Source organism: Poecilia reticulata, chromosome 11 (assembly GCF_904066995.2).
Source record: "Poecilia reticulata chromosome 11, P_reticulata-male-v2, whole genome shotgun sequence".
Taxonomy (NCBI): Eukaryota; Metazoa; Chordata; class Actinopteri; order Cyprinodontiformes; family Poeciliidae; genus Poecilia; species Poecilia reticulata.
Genome location: NC_088840.1, coordinates 4,795,114 through 4,811,473, shown reverse-complemented (window position 1 = coordinate 4,811,473; position 16,360 = coordinate 4,795,114). Strand labels below are relative to the sequence as shown.

At 41.2% G+C, this 16,360-nt stretch overlaps 1 protein-coding gene across 2 annotated transcripts in view; it reads right to left on the bottom strand.

Moving 5' to 3' along the window:
• LOC103472023 (CMP-N-acetylneuraminate-beta-galactosamide-alpha-2,3-sialyltransferase 1-like) overlaps window positions 1-8,586 on the bottom strand; it is a 110,233-nt gene extending 101,647 nt beyond the window's left edge. For both annotated transcript variants that reach the window (XM_008421370.3, XM_008421371.3), the window contains exon 1: window positions 8,226-8,586. The gene's annotated coding sequence lies outside the window, so the exon portion shown is untranslated. The remainder of the gene's footprint in view (window positions 1-8,225) is intronic.
• Window positions 8,587-16,360: the final 7,774 nt, after the last annotated feature.

The window sequence follows — 16,360 nt, the reverse complement described above, 5'->3', positions numbered from 1 at the left end:
TTTCCTGCTGGGAGAGGCTTTCAGAAAGCATGCTCTAGATTTTCCTGCCCTTAAATGTTTGATGGATAAATGCGTTAGCGGTGTTTAATTGAGAATGTCCACCATGCAACATGACACGTCTCTCTGAGCAACTCATCGCATTAAACCAGAGCTGAGCTCTTCCCGTCTTGTCTTTTTTATCCTTGCAGCTGCCACTCTGACAAATCACAGCTTTTAATTTACAGCAATACTCTGAGGAGATTTAAAATAGCGACAGACAGCATGACACTTTTTGCTGACCCACTGGAGTATGCCTGAACAAAAGTCAGAGAATTTTTTTTTGAAAAACTCTTGTTCATTAAATATTTGCTGATATTATGGGTATGAAAAAAATATGATGGTATAAAATCTAGAGACTGTTGATTTTTTTGTTTTCTCTGGGCAGTATCAGTTCTGGGACTTAATTAAAAATTTTGATCAAGTTAATTGTAAAAAGAAAAAGATTCACTACTTCCATGGAGATTGTTTCACTAATAACAGGGAAAAAATATCTTGTCATAAGTGTACAAATGAAAAGTTACTTGTAAATTAGTCTTCTCTTACTTCCAATGTACTAGGAATCGGACAGAAAAAAATAATTATGATTTTGTGTTTTTTAGCATAAGGTGGAATCACATCATGGTTTGTGTGACATCATCATATCAATCCGGTCCAAAATCTCAGCTGAATTTTACACCTTGGTAAATCTGGCACTTCTGAAAAGAACAATAGAAAAACAACTTCTGGCAAATTTTAAATGTACATGTTGAACAACATTTTGCTACACAGCTCAATAATAATAAGATAAAATAAATGAAATTCTGAAAAGTATCAGTAGATGCAATAAAAGAGTAAATAGGGGTTTAATTGTCCATGCTCATGTGTTTATTTCAACCATGTTTTTGTATTTTATGCTGTATTTCACAGTTTTGTCGATATTGAAACACTGAAAAAATACAAATGGATTATTTTGTACAAACAGAAAAACAGATAAACTGAGGTAAATCACAAGCTGTCCAGGTCTCAAAGGTGAAATAAGGACTCCAGTTATCGTTAGCTAAAGGAAAGGGTTCCCAGCCTCGACTGGCATGCACAGAAAGTCGATCATATCACTTAACGGCGAACATCAGAGATGACCTTCTATTCCATATGGATGATTGTTTTCCACATTTTAGCTCGTGGCGAGAGACGCTCTTTCATCCAGCAGCAACAGGACTTTGCTAAGAGGCAGAAACAGTCGATGACAGCAAGGAGTCTTGACAGCATCCACTTTTCACCTACTGCATGAACATGCTCCAGTTCCGCCTCCTGAACCAACTCCGCTTTATTTTTAGTGAGCTGGCTGAAGAGAAAGGGGATGTTCTGGTGCCATCTACTTGCTGGTTTATACTCTAATAGAAATCACTGAGGAGGACAAAATGATGTGAAACAGCCTGGGGGGAAACATTTCTGGTTCTGTTTCCATCAGCATCTCTTACCGTCAATGCATCGGCTCGCTATGAATAAATCACACATTTTGCAAATGGTCTTAAATTTTACATATTACTGACAAGTCCTGAGGATCTTACGGAGTGTCAGTCGTTTTAAGGACTCTGTGGCTCCGAGGGAAGCCAGTCAGCATAAGACACTTTCAGCCATCTCAGAAACGAAGGCTGCATGTCAGTTTTAGACAAATGTTCAATGCAAAGGCCGAAATGACTGGAGAAAAGCAGAGGGCTGGTATGAATTGATTTTTTTTTTGTGAATGTGTCCCTGACACAACACTCTTGTTGGATCCCTTTTCTACTTCTTGTGTGAGGTGGTACATTCTCTGGCAGAGGATATCTGATATTTGCTCTCAATGTTGTTGTACAATGTTGTTTATTTAAGAAAATAAACAACATTGTACCGTATGCTGAAAAGAACTATATTGCTTTTGGCCCACACAATGTAGCTCAAATGTATGGAATAAAAGAATCATGTGCGGCGTTCCATTGTATTTTTATTCAGGCTGGGACTTTAACGCATCAAGCTTGATTCATTGATTACATAGATTTTATCATTACAAATTTGAACACAATCAATTGCATTATATTTAGTTTTTTGAATAGAGCTGTTGTATTTGAGCGTTTCTATTACACCCATGAATCTGTCGCAAAAACAACCTCCACAAACAACAGTGATGGAGGACAAAGCCGCTTGTCTTGGCCCACTGTAGGTTAATTTTTGCGGTGAGACGCTGAAACACACTTGTTGTATCAACGCTGTGTAAAAAGAAGCTGATCTTCCTTGTCACTACTCGATGCGTTCTGGAAGCACGATCCCTACCGTTAGCTCATGCGCTGAAGAAAAAACTTCCGGATCATTCTTAAAATCTACATCAATAAAGCGTGACATATTTATTTATTTTAACTAACAGCTGAACATCTCCAGCGCTAATGTCAGCGCCCATGGCCCATATTTCTAACAAACTGTTTTAAAGCGAAGCTCTCGATTTACCGGTCGATCTACGTTCCCACCCTCATCTATGGTCATGAGCTTTGGGTCATGACCGAAAGAACGAGATCACGGGTACAAGCGGCCGAAATGGGTTTCCTCCGCAGGGTGGCTGGGCTCTTTAGAGATAGGGTGAGAAGCTCGGTCATCCGGGAGGGACTCAGAGTAGAGCCGCTGCTCCTCCACGTCGAGAGGAGCCAGTTGAGGCTCGGGCATCTGGTAAGGATGCCTCCTGGACGCCTCCCTGGTGAGGTGTTCCGGGCACGTCCCACCGGGAGGAGGCCTCGGGGAAGACCCAGGACACGCTGGAGGGATTACGTCTCTCAGCTGGCCTGGGAACGCCTTGGGATTCCCCCGGAGGAGCTGGAAGAAGTGGCTGGGGAGAGGGAAGTCTGGGCCTCCCTTCTGAAGCTGCTGCCCCCGCGACCCGACCCCGGATAAGCAGAAGAAGAAGATGGATGGATGGATGGATGTTTTAAAGAAGTTCTACGAATGATCAGGTGTTTCTAAAACTCTGGAAAGCTGAATGGGTATTATAACCTGATGGTGGAATAACTAATATCAGATTAGCTCCAATAAATATCTTTGCTGTTGAGCTCATGTCTTTTTATTCAGTAATTCAGCAGTTGAAAAGGGTTTCTGGATTGAAAATGTTGCTTACTTTGTCAAAATATAGTTTTAGATTAACGTGACTAATTGATTACATCTAAGTGGAGTCAGGCTCTAAAACAAACAAACAAATAATCAAAAAACAGGTTTAAGACATGAGGGACATTTGGGCCCCGAGGGCCAGGCTTGAGAGCCAAAGATGCAGGGGATGAATCTGGTTAGATGAGACTGAAATAAAAGTTTTTTGGCCTACATGCAAAAATACCATGAGCAGAAGAGAACACACCACCCCCACAGTGACACGTGCTGTTGCATGATGGGAAGTTCCTGGATAAAAAAAACCTGTTGGAGGCTGAAAAATATGTTCACTGTTCATGAGGATGATAGCATCGAATACACAGCCAGAACTACAAGGTCTAGTCAAAGTCTGGTTAAAAATAAGTGAACGCAAAAGTTGAAAAATGAACAGAAACCCTCCGTTGAATCTAACCAATCTTGTGCTATTTTGCAGGAAGAAATGGCAAACATTTTATTCTAAAGGAGTCTGCAACCTTTGTAATCAAAAGAGCCATTTTGCTCCGAGTCAGATTTGTGGCCCTAATAAAACTTGATTAGGACCACAAATCTGATCAGTCCTTTATTTAAGAAAATATTTTTTATAAATATTTCCTATAGAAAATGTGTTGTCACATATATTTCTATTAGGTTTCAAAGCAAAGATGCAACATTTTTGCGACAAAATAGATGGATACATATGGGAAAGTATCCACCAAGCATTGTGGAAAATGCTGTAAAAAATTGTTTATTTTTTCTGAAGGTTTATATATTTATGTCAAACTTGTCTAAAGCCCAAACATGAGCTTAACGTTTTTGTTGGGCGCACAGTCTTAGCCTATGTAGCTGCTTCTGATTCTGAAAAAGCTTTCTTTTCGAATGACAAGTATCAAAAAAGAAAAGAAAAAAACTGCTAAAACCTGTGATTTTTTAAGTCTTAATATCTTAATGTAGGTGCAATGTTAAAAGCCACTGCAAAACGTCCGGAGAGCCTTTTGTGGCTCCTGAACCGCGGGTTGTAGACCTCTGCTCTAAATGCAAAAAAATAAAAAATAAAAAAATGTAACAGATTCATGTTGCATAATCACAAAAACTGAAAGTTTGTTCAGGGCACAACTAACAAAACAAGCCATTTCTACTCTATCTAGTACTCCCTCATTTCTAATAGCACCCTGGGCAACCACCCACATGACCCAGTTCAAAACCTGCAGTCTTTGGAAATTTTATTAGTTTTCAATTATTCATTGAATACAAATGAGGCTGAATTTGTTTTGTTATTTGTTTTATTGAAGTCATATTTAAGATGTTTTAAAGGTTGAAATAATTTTTATCATGTTTTGCTGCTATGTAGCTCAGGACTTATGAGATTTTTAAACTGAATGACATATGTTTTTAAATATCCTGCTTAAATAAAGGTCACAAACAAATAATTATTCATAATTATGGTCTGCTTTGTGTTGCTGTCTCACACAGAATCACAAACAACAGGACAAAATGTAAGAAGGTTCAAAGAGTGCGGATACTTTTGCACGCTCACTGTATGGGCATTTGCTGGATAAATATAACAATTTAAAACCTAAAAAAATAAAACAATAATAAGCAGAACCCAAACCCATCACCCATACATGCTGTGCTGCCATTATTAATGAGGCTCCCAGCATGCATTGAGGCAAACTGGAAAGATATCCAACAACCAAAACAGGGAAGTTTGAGTTTGGGGACATGGTCCAGCTCCACCTGTCGTCTCTTCCTGCAGAGTCACAGCAGCATTGCAGCTAATGGACTATACACCTTACCCTGAGCACCTCATGCTGGCCTAATGGCACCGCTGAGTGGGTTTGAGCCACCGGGTCGGTGGCTGCTGGACACCAGGTGCGGACAGAATCAGACTGCAGCTAATGAGCTGCCAACAAGCAGCAGCCTCTCAACATGTGGGGAGATTACACAAAGAAAATACATTCTTGATTTGCCATGTTGGTCAATACAGTAAACACACTTTAATATTTGCTGCCCTGATCATGCATAAATATGATGCAGGAAACATGACTGGCTGTTTTCATAAGCTGCAGCTGGTGGTGCAACAACATTAACTGAAGCACAGGCTGACACTTTGACATAAGCATAAAAAGCTTGATAAAAATAAATATTTGACTTGATATGACATTAGACATTCTGTAGACACACTTAATGCAGTCACACATGTAAATTAGAATATGTGTTCAGATGAGACCCATTTGTCAGATTAAAATTACCTTTGAAAATAACCTTAAATTAGGTGGTAAACACACTTTTATTTTAAAATGTTTTTTTATTGGTCTGATGTAATGTTCTGATTTTTAAATGTCATATTTTCATTAACTGTAAGTGGAAAATCATCATCAACAGAAATAAAGGCTCTCAAACATCCATTTGTGTGTAATTAATCTATATAATGTGTTTCACCTTTAATTAAAACATACAGACCCATTCAAAAATGTGAATATTACTGAAAATTATTACAAGTGCAGGTTTTTGAACTGTGTCATATGGGCGGTTGCTCAGGGCAGCATAAAAAAGGGGCATGCAAGGATCGAATAAAAGTGAGAAATAATTTATTTTGTCAGTTGCGACCTGAAGTGCTTTTCTGTTACTTTCATGAATATGCAGTCAATGCGAAAATCGACTAACTACACTCCTAATAAATTCCCTGTCAGATTTACATCACCTTGTTGCAAAAAAAATAAGTACTTCACCCCCAACTTCTGTTATCACAAAGCATAAAAGAAGTTTTAATTTTTTTTTTTTTTACCTCTCAATATGTTTCTAAGGACTATTGTCAGAATGTAACATTTCTTTGGTTTTGGGCGAGTTCTACCATATGAACCTTCATGATTCAGAAGTACTTTTAAGTTGTTTATTATTGTTAAAGTATTTCCATAATAGTTAGTTGAATTTTTCATTTATTGTGTTGTATTCTTCGTACATTTTATTCTTATTTTAAGATTGGCCTGCAGCCTGGCCACAGGGAAACAAACAGAGAAGGCAGAAACATTGGGCATATCCTGTGTTTTTAACAAACGTCTTTGTTTCTGGACAGCTGCAGTGTACAGATCATAAAGAAATTAAGTTATTTGATTTTAAAAATATTTTCCTCATGGACATGAACGATCATGATAATTAGAAACTGGATGTTTTATGCTGATTAAGATAAACACTGTCTTACTAATTAATAAGCCACCAGGGTGACGTTTGCCTGGGAAGTGAATTCAGGTGTCAGGGAAATACAAAGCAGTCGTGATACTACAATGGCATTGTGATAAGGCACAGTAATTTGAAACATTTCCTTTTTTCTCATCCTCTTTTTTTCCTTTACCTCACCTTGTAAGGATCTTGTTGGGAACACAGCTACAGCATGATAGCAATTAAAGCTGGATTCAAGGCACTTCCTGTTTAAACGCTTTGATTCTAGCCATGCCAATTAGGGTTAACTGGATTATTTCTCCCCCATTTATCTCCTAATTCTTCACATCAGTAGAATATTCCCTCAGCGGGATCTCATCCCACTCTGCCGGCTCTCTGGGGGCCCAGGACACGGCAAATGAGGCTAGAAGCACGATGAGAGACGACAACAGCTGCAAACAACTTCATCCTTTGATGCATTTGACAAAAGGGGGCGGTGGGGTAATCATTTTCTAGAAATGTGGTGCTAACAAACCTGTTGCAAACATTGTGCCTGTTAGAAAACGTGTGTGTTAGGATGTGAAAACACCCTAACACACACACTTTGGGAAACACTTTCAGCTGTTGCGGTTCTCTTTCACACTGTACTGCGTTATATCAGTCAAACCCTTTGAAAGACCTGTTCACCTCCTCGCCTGTGGTGGCGCTGCACCAAGAACCACCGAAAGAAATGACACAAAAACCTCTGAAGAAGACACTGAGTATAACTTCCTTCTTTACAAAGAATAAACAAATGAAGTGGTGTCAGATTTTAGTGGTTGTAGGATTTCCCTTTTGTCTTTGGTAAAAGACCTTGAATCATTTGACCCGATAGCACTAGGCTAGTGCTGGTGCTTTGGTTGTGTTTACCCAGAATGCCCTGTGCTGTAGTTTGTTTCCTACCTCTTGAGAGATCTCTGGTCTGCTTGGCGTTCACATATGCATTTGAACCGTGCCAGAGATCACTTTAACCAAACTGAACCCCAAAACTTGACTCATTAAGGATGCATCATCTACTCTCTCAAGTGAGAGTGTGTACATGTAGTTGTTTGTACCTTGTGTCTCTGTGCTGGACTGTTGACCTGCCCTGGGGGTACAACGCCTTTTGTTCATTAACTGATTTCTACATGCTATTGGAAATACCTAGTTTTCATCTACAGTGAAAACTACCATCTATGATTGGTAGTTTTTTTAATTAACTCGTTACTGGGGATGTAGTTGTTTTTAAAAAAACAGTGACAGACAGCATAAGAGGGACATTTAAGACATTTTACTGCTGGCAAATATGCTGTGGCCCTGGGACAGTTGTGTACAGAACACGCAATTTCTGTACAGCACAGGCAATTTCTGGTAAGTTTCATAGCGCAGCTTCTTTCACAATCAAGCTAACACATTACACACGTCACGGCCAAACATTAGCAATCGGGCAAAATCAGTATCTGATTGATTAAAACTTCCAGGAAGTAATTGTTTCTCAATAGCCAAGGGTCCAGACGCTCTGGACGAAGCAAAGCGGATAAAATGGGGCTGGTTTTTACCAGGTTATATTTAAAATTTACTGAGATGGTACATGCTCTAAAAAGTTTGAGAATCACTGGCTCAGAGGGTCTCTGTGTGGGCGGACTTCATTTTGAGAACTTAAAAGCTTTCCCATTTAAATCACAAGCCTGAATTTGTAAGTGTTGAATTCCAGCCATCGTTTACCTGACTGAAAGTAACCGTACATTTTAAGGTTATGTTTCCACGGTACAGATATGACTCCAGCAGCTCAATACTGCATAAATTATGCAACAACACTGTCTGAGGCTATTGATCTAATAAGCCAAAACAGTTTTAGTTTAAAAAATAGCAAGAAACCAACTTTTACTTACTCTTTTCCAGGTGGATTCCTTTAGCAGCCTCCAGACAGAAAGTGTTTCTCCTCTTCCTTTTCTTCAGTTTAACCTGTAGCATTGTGCACGCGCCTGTGCATATTTAGCATTGAAGCCTATTCCGACAAGTCATCACCTGGAACCACTTAATTTTGTGACGCCGCTTGACTTTTATTGTTCCTCTCTGTGTTTTTTTTTTTTTTTTTTTTTTACCGAGGAGACTAAAACGAGACTGTGGCAACATAATTAGCCGTATAGCTTCCAGACTCCGAATATTAACGGCAGGAATCCTTCGTTTTACGTAGTGTGCCTCGTCTAAGGCGGTATCCTCCGGTGCGTTCAATGACGGTGTTTAATTGTTGTTATTATCGATGACAACCCCCTTCGTCAAAATAATGAATTAATAATTTGCATTTACAATATTGTCATGTTTGACAACGTTCTTCTTCTTTTTTTTCTTTTTCTTTAATCGCTAATACCTGAGAATAACTACATTTAAAAATATATATGTCTGTACATTAGGCTATATCCAAAGCTTTCACCCATTTTTTTTCTAAATGTATTTATGTTTTAAATACATGAGGTACAAGATAGAAGCAGTATAATAGTGACATAGACAGAGTACCATTAACATACAAACAAAATTTGTTTGTATGTTATATATAATTGGGTGTGTTCAAGCCAAATTTATATAAACAAGTCATCAAGTCAAAATGACTATACTATTGTAGTGGACAGAAACAAGTACATCAAAAAAATGGATATAGTACCACACAAACACACACTAAAAAGAAAAAAAAAAGTCGGGTGCCAGGGGATTCTTCTGTCAATTAAAAAAGATAAAGAAAGAAAAATAAATATTGATACGAATGATAATCACCAGCAACATATGTAACACCTTTTCAGTCTGGGATACTAAGGAAATTGATCTTTCTGAGAGTTCTTAACAAAGGGCTCCACAATCAGAAAAATTCAGTCGAAGAGCCTCTTAAAGTAAAACAAATTTTTTCGAGTTTAATGAAATACAGCGTGTCTCGAAACCAATGGACATGTGGAGATTGAGGATACTTCCCATTTCATTATAATCACTCTCCGTGCCAAAACAGCCAAGAAAGCTAAGGAGGACAAGATGGGCCTCCTTAGCTCCTTAGCCGGGGAGGCGCAACTCCAAACAAAGCAGTCAAGGGGTTCAGCTCCAATTCCTTGTCAAAAATATCTGACAGAAACTCCCTTTTTTATTATTATTATAAAGATCCAGATATCACCAGTGACCTTTTTTTCCCGCCAAGGTGTGAAAAGCGCGTAATAGATCCAGCGCTCCATGCGTGTTGCTGATGTCTCCGTTTGTAACAGTGAAACAGGGGAGACTCCAAGGTTACACGCATCATCAAGAGTGACAAAGAAGCGTGATAGGACCCTCTTATATCTGCTGATTTTCTTCCCTTTCAACCTTGGCAGGCCTTGAAGTGCTATCGCTGCATGACTGGCAGCAAGAAAATAGTCTTTGGTTTGGAATGACAAGCTCAAAGAGATTAGAAAGTGGGTGTTTTAGTTTTTTTTTTTTTTTTCCTCTGGGTTCTTTTTTTTTTGCATAGTGATGTAAAGCCTCTTGAAAGCAAAGCTACTGTTCGTTCCAGGGAAAACAGAATTCATATTCACTAGATTTTATCTCTTTCTTTTCCCGAGTCATCGGGAACAAAAAAATAAAGTAAAAAATCAATGAAGAAGAAAATCTAGATGTGATTTAAGGTATGTGTTGTCTGCGGTAAATGATCTAGGTTTTACGGAACAATCTGCGACTGTTAACCGATGATGATGATAAGTGTGTATGAGAGAGAGAGAGAGAATTTTTTTGTATAAAAAAAATCATTTTTTACATATTTGTTTAAACTGTCACTATGTCGTGAAAGTTTTTTGTGAAGAAAATTGAGCTCTTTCACCTTTTCCCAGTGCTAACTAGAAATAACCAATCAGAGCAGGAGGTGGGTCTTAGCGCTGTCAATCATACTTCTGTACGTGCTGCTCAATGTGTTCACAGCAGAGAACCAACTCACCATTCCAGGAAAAACATTTGTCTGCCATCATCAGTGGCCATGCTAACTTGCCTTAGCATCCATGACAGGCTCTGTTATCCAGAAGTCACTGAGGGTGATTGACAGCACTAAGACCTGCCTCCTGGCACTGATTGGTCGTTTCTAGTTAGCATTAGGATAATGGAATGCAGAGGAAGTCTTTTTTTTTCACAAACTTTCACATCATAGTGACAGTTCCAACAAATATGTAAAAAGAAAATACATTTTTTTAAACAAAGTGTTCAAGAGTGTTGAAACAGCAATTTAAGACTATCCCTGCCAAGACAAAATATTTGCTGCCAAAAGAAAAACTGAATAGGAGAGACTGCCGTAGTGATGGAGTTAGGATTAGGATAAAGTCATTTGCTTTGTCTTGGTCAACAGAGCTGTGAATGTGAGGCCTCCATTTATTCTTTTCCTATCTTTATTTGGTGCAGTTGTCAGCGTCTCTGCCCCCCCAAACATCCTTTATGCTGCAGAAGCAGGTCCTGCCTGGTGAACAGCAGCTGAATGGCCAGCTGTCTCCTCTCCTCTCAACTGGCCCCGTATGCAGTTTGTCTTCCGTCACACTCCTGCAGCGAATCACACACTTCAAAAGCCGCCGGATTAAAATAAACAACTTGGTTTGGGTTATTTTGGGTTATGGTGTTATGTCACGTTCTGCCCAAACGTTCTGCCCAAACGCAGTCAAGCGGGAGAGTTTGAACAGCTTCCACAATATACGCAGATTTTTAAAAAGACTCGGAGTTCACACTGAGCAGGTTCCAAGAGATTTTAGCTTCGCACCTGAAAGACTGGGCATCACACGTTTACCAAGTCCACCTGTTAGGGGATCACAGATTGTTTATCGAACCATCTAAAGCCAAACGGATTGAGAACTTCCATGAGAATTTGATCCAAAGTGTGAAGGAGCCAAACAAGCAAACGAGAAATAAAAACAGCAGGTGGCAGTAATACGAGATATTCTCAGGATTTGGAAATGAAGTTAAGGTTGAAAGAGATGCCGTTCAGAATGCCTAACAGAACAAATCTAATTGTTTCTTAAATAACAATTTGATTTGGATAGTATAGGCAGAATAAAAAAATAAATAAAAATTTCATGTGAGAAATTCATTAAGTTCTGGAATGATTTTTGATGTTGGCTTTCATATTATTAGTTCTATTTTGTACTTTATTCCACTCATGAAAATGTAGAATAATTTGCATTACATCAACATGCAAGTCATTGCAAAGATTTGCACGTTTGTGATTTGCATTACACTGCAAATAAATAAAAATCTACCAAATCTAGTCAGAAAATTTTCCATCCATAATATTTCTATGTTGCCTATAGTTCAGACTTGTATATCTAAATATACTGGCACCATGTTTCTTTCTCAAAAGGAAGCCTTAATTGTTTAGAAGACAAACTGATTGGCTGACACGAGTTTCAGCTTTGCGCTCCACTGCCCCCTGTGGGTGTGGCATGTGAAACTATTAAAAAGTACTTACAAATATTATTGAAATGTAATTATTTTTGAGATTTACGAAAATATACACGGAACCTATTTGAAAATATTACCCAGCGTACAACTGCAGAACAGTATTGTTTGCATATATTTATATTTTTAAAATGTGCATTTAAAATATACATTTTTACATGCAAAGCGTATCTTTAAAAGAATTATACAAAGTATAATTTTAGCAATACATTTAATAAGAATTTAAAGTATATTTTAGAAAAAAAACTGAGGAAGTGTACCAAACTACATTTAAAAAAAATAAATATTTATTTTCCATTTTAAATACAATCTTAATAAGTAAATCCACTTGATAAAATGCAAAAAAAAAATTTCAGAAAAATACAGCATATTTAAAATGTTTTTTTTTTCTCTTACATATTCACTGGTTTCCATTTCCTGCTCTCAGTTTCTGCAAAACTCATCACAGATCACAGTTACCAGCAGGAAAACGTACAGACTACACAGTAAAAAAAAAATTACGTAAAAAAACAGGAAAATGTACTGGTAATTTTCTGCCAGTACATGTTCTGTTTTTTATGGCATTTCCAGCAGAATTTTTTCAGTAATTTAACAGATTTTTTCCCGTAATTTAACAGCTTTTATATGTTAAATTTTTAACATAGAAAACAACCAGGTCATGTAGCGGTTCCATTGACACCCAAATAAAAATGGGTAGGGCGGTAAAGTGGAGGGGCCAATGGTTCCCTGGCCGTCCTGTTACACTGCGCAAATCACTGCCAGTTCAGACTTGAGAGAATAATGCATTTAGTTCCCACAGATTCTATTTTTTTTCATAGCGCATGCTCCCTGCTTGCACTATGTCTATATTATAAAGATTGAAATGCTGAGAGGTAAAATATATTATTTTTCTAATGTAACTGCTTCCTCTAAGAGATCCAGTTTGCTTTATTATTTGCATTATTGTACATTTTCTAGGTGTCCAGCAGTTGCCATGCTGCTGACAATGATGTCATCAGCATGACTTCAAATGATGTCTGTGTCATGAGGGCCTTCTAAGGTTGACTTTGTGATGTCATAGAGGCCATGACATCACCAACTGATCAGTTAATTCTCTGATCAGTTACACAAATCAGTTAAGTCAGTCAGCACAAGATTCATTTGGACGTTTTAGCTCAGCTCAATAAAGATGAACGACAAAAGCCCACAGAGAGAAATGGATGTAAAGCCTAAGGTCTCTTTTTGGACAAAAGTGAAAAAAACATTGTCCAACAAAGTTCACCCTGGTCAAAGAAGCCCAGATTACAAGAAGAGAAACTTTCTCAGTGAACTTCTGTGGGAAGTGATTGAAAAGGCTGCAGATGGACCAACTCTGCATCTTGTCAGACAAATCTTTGAGGAACAACACAGCAAAATTTTGATCTTGCTTTTGAGAAAAACTGGAGAATTAAACGTGGACGTACTCTCCGATGTGTCAGAAGAGCTAGGAGAAAGGATTTTCCAGAGTATTGCGAGAGATGCATTCCACTTTGCCAGTGGACTGCATTTAATCGCACTCCTTGAACACCCAGAAGGACACCAAGTAATTGTGGAGAAATTCAAAAAGCACCTGGAGAATCCTGTTCCTAAAGAGAAAATGTTTGCGTCCACAAAAAGAAAGTTCAGAAAGACATTTTTTCCTACTGAAGACTTGTACGCAGATAAAAACTGCCTGAGTGAGGATTATACTCAGGCAACCATGGACCCTGAACAGTTTTTGAGGGACGCAAACAGGATGGGTTTCAGACGAGGAACCGAAGACGAAAGGAGAGTTATGGTGGAAAATATTCTTTGGAGAATGATTTATAAGTCTAGTTACAGATCTAGCTATGGGCATTACAAAAGGAAGCACACCGAACCTGTCCAGAGAAAGCTTGCTCCAAAAATCTGGAAAGAAGTAAAGGACATAGATTTCGTCTTTTTTGAGAAAATGGAAAAGAAAATCTGCAGAGACATCTTGCAACTTCTCTGGGGCAATGAAGATGCAGTTAGAGAACTGCTCTTCAAGTTGATCAAAAGCGATAACCCAATCGTTATTTATAAGGTTGTCCAATGCTTCAGAAAAACCCTGGCACGACCGCGAAAAATCATTCTCCGAGACACCGTTCTGCAAAAGGCATGGGGGCACATCAAAAAGGCTGCGTGTTGTGGAGACGCTTCAGAGGAAGAAGAGAGGCAAGAACCCACCAAGAGTGGACCGAACGCTGTGTTTAGTCCACGCTTAGTTGGGCCTCAAAGTTTGGTTTGCCCAGAGGTCAGTACTAACTCGGAGGAGTCAGGGCCGGTCTCCGAGTCAGGAACCACCTCCAAGACAGTACCCGGCTCCGAGATAGGACCCGGCTATGAGTCTGGACCCGCCTCCGAGTCTGGATCCGCCTCCGAGACAGGACCCACCTCCGACAAAGGACTAGCCTCCGAGACAGAACTTGCTTCCGAGACAGGACCCGCCTCCGAGAAAAGACCCAGCTCCGAGACAGGACCCGCCTCCGAGTCTGGATCCGCCTCCGAGACAGGACCCGCCTCCGAGAAAGGACCCGCCTCCGAGACTGGACCCGCCTCAGAGTGTGGACCTGCGTCCGAGACGGGACCCGCCTCCGAGTGTGGACCCGCCTCCGAGACGGGACCCGCATCTGAGACGGGACCCGCCTCCGTGTGTGGACCCGCCTCCGAGTGTGGACCCTCCTCCGAGACGGGACCCGCCTCCGAGTGTGGACCCGCCTCCGAGACGGGACCCGCCTCCGAGACGGGACCCGCCTCCGAGATGGGACCCGCCTCCGAGTGTGGACCCGCCTCTGAGACAGGACCCGCCTCCGAGTCAGGATCCGCCTCCGAGACAGGACCCGCCTCCGAGACAGGACCCGCCTCTGAGACTGGACCTGCCTCAGAGTCTGGACCTGCCTCCGAGTGTGGACCCGCCTCCGAGACGGGACCCGCCTCAGAGTCTGGACCCGCCTCCGAGACAGGACCCGCCTCCGAGTCTGGACACGCCTCCGAGACCGGACCCGCCTCCCAGATGGGACCCGCCTCCGTGTGAGGACCAACCTCACAGTCTGGACCCGCCTGCCTGGACCTGCCTCTGAGTCTGGACACGCCTCCGATACAGGACCCGCCTCCGAGACAGGACCCGCGTCTGAGACAGGACCTGCCTCTGAGCCTTGACAGACCTCTGAGTCAGGGCCTGCCTCTGAGTCCTCTTGCCTAACTGTGTTTTGAGCATTTTTTCACACCAACGGAGTGACACATTGTCAGAAGTGTCAAAACTGGATGCGTTTCTTCAGCAGAACTTCACAACTTGCGGGTGTGGATGATTATGGCCTTAAGAGTGCTAACAAGTTTTCAATCTGAGAATACTGGAAACCTTTAGTCATCCGCTGTTACAGTCAGAGCAAGGTGGGAAGAGTGTACCGAAGAGTCAGAATGGGGGGCTGAGGGAACGGTGGCGTACTGGGGAGCTAGAGTACCTTCGAAGGGGTTCGAAGAAGAAGGAGAGAAGGTGGGGGGCTTACATATCGTTAGAGGGGTGAGGGGTGGGGGAAGCGAAGAAGGAGGGGGGCGAAGGAGAGACATTGAGGGGGGGCTAGTGTACCATTGAGTGCTGGGGGGACCGGATGGACCGCGTATTGCAAGAAAGGGGAGGAGGTCTGGCTGTAGAAGGAGGGGGCGAAGGAGAGACGTTAATCTGCGGACTGGGGGGCTAGAGTATAATTAGAAGGGGTTCGAAGAAGAAGGAGAGAAGGTGGGGGGCTGACGTATCATTAGAGGGGTGGAGGATGGGGGAAGCAAAGAAGGAGGGAGCAAAGGAGAGACATTGAGGGGGGGCTACTGTATCATTAGAAGTGTGAGGGGTCGAAGATGGTGGGGCCGGTCTAGCGTACCGTTGAGGGCTGGGGGGGCTGGACAGACGACGTATTGCAAGAAGGGGGAGGAGGTCTGGAGGTAGAAAGAGGGGTGAAGGAGAAACATTAATCTGCGGACTGGGGGGGCTAGAGTATAATTAGAAGGGGTTCGAAGAAGGACAGAAGGTGGGGGGGGGCTGACGTATCGTTAAAGGGGTGGGGGAAGCAAAGAAGGAGGGAGTGAAGGAGAGACATTGAGGGGGGGCTAGTGTACCATTAGAAGTGTGAGGGGTCGAAGAGGGTGGGGCCGGTCTAGCGTACCGTTGAGTGCTGGGGGAGCTGGACGGATGACGTATTGCAAGAAGGGGGAGGAGGTCTGGCTGTAGAAGGAGGGGGGCGAAGGAGAGACGTTAATCTGCGGACTGGGGGGCTAGAGTATAATTAGAAGGGGTTCGAAGAAGAAGGAGAGAAGGTGGGGGGCTGATGTATCGTTAGAGGGGTGGGGGTTGGGGGAAGCGAAAAAGGAGGGAGCGAAGGAGAGACCAATTTTTCTTACAATTAATCGAGTAATCGTATAAAAAATTTAACAAAATAAAGTATTGGTAAATCTGGCATAACAGCAGTGTTACTTCCCTAACAGTTACTTTTTTGTAGTTTAGAAAACTAACCTGTAATAATAACAGCTCACTTTCTAAGTTAACCTGACAACAAGTTATACAAAAATCTAA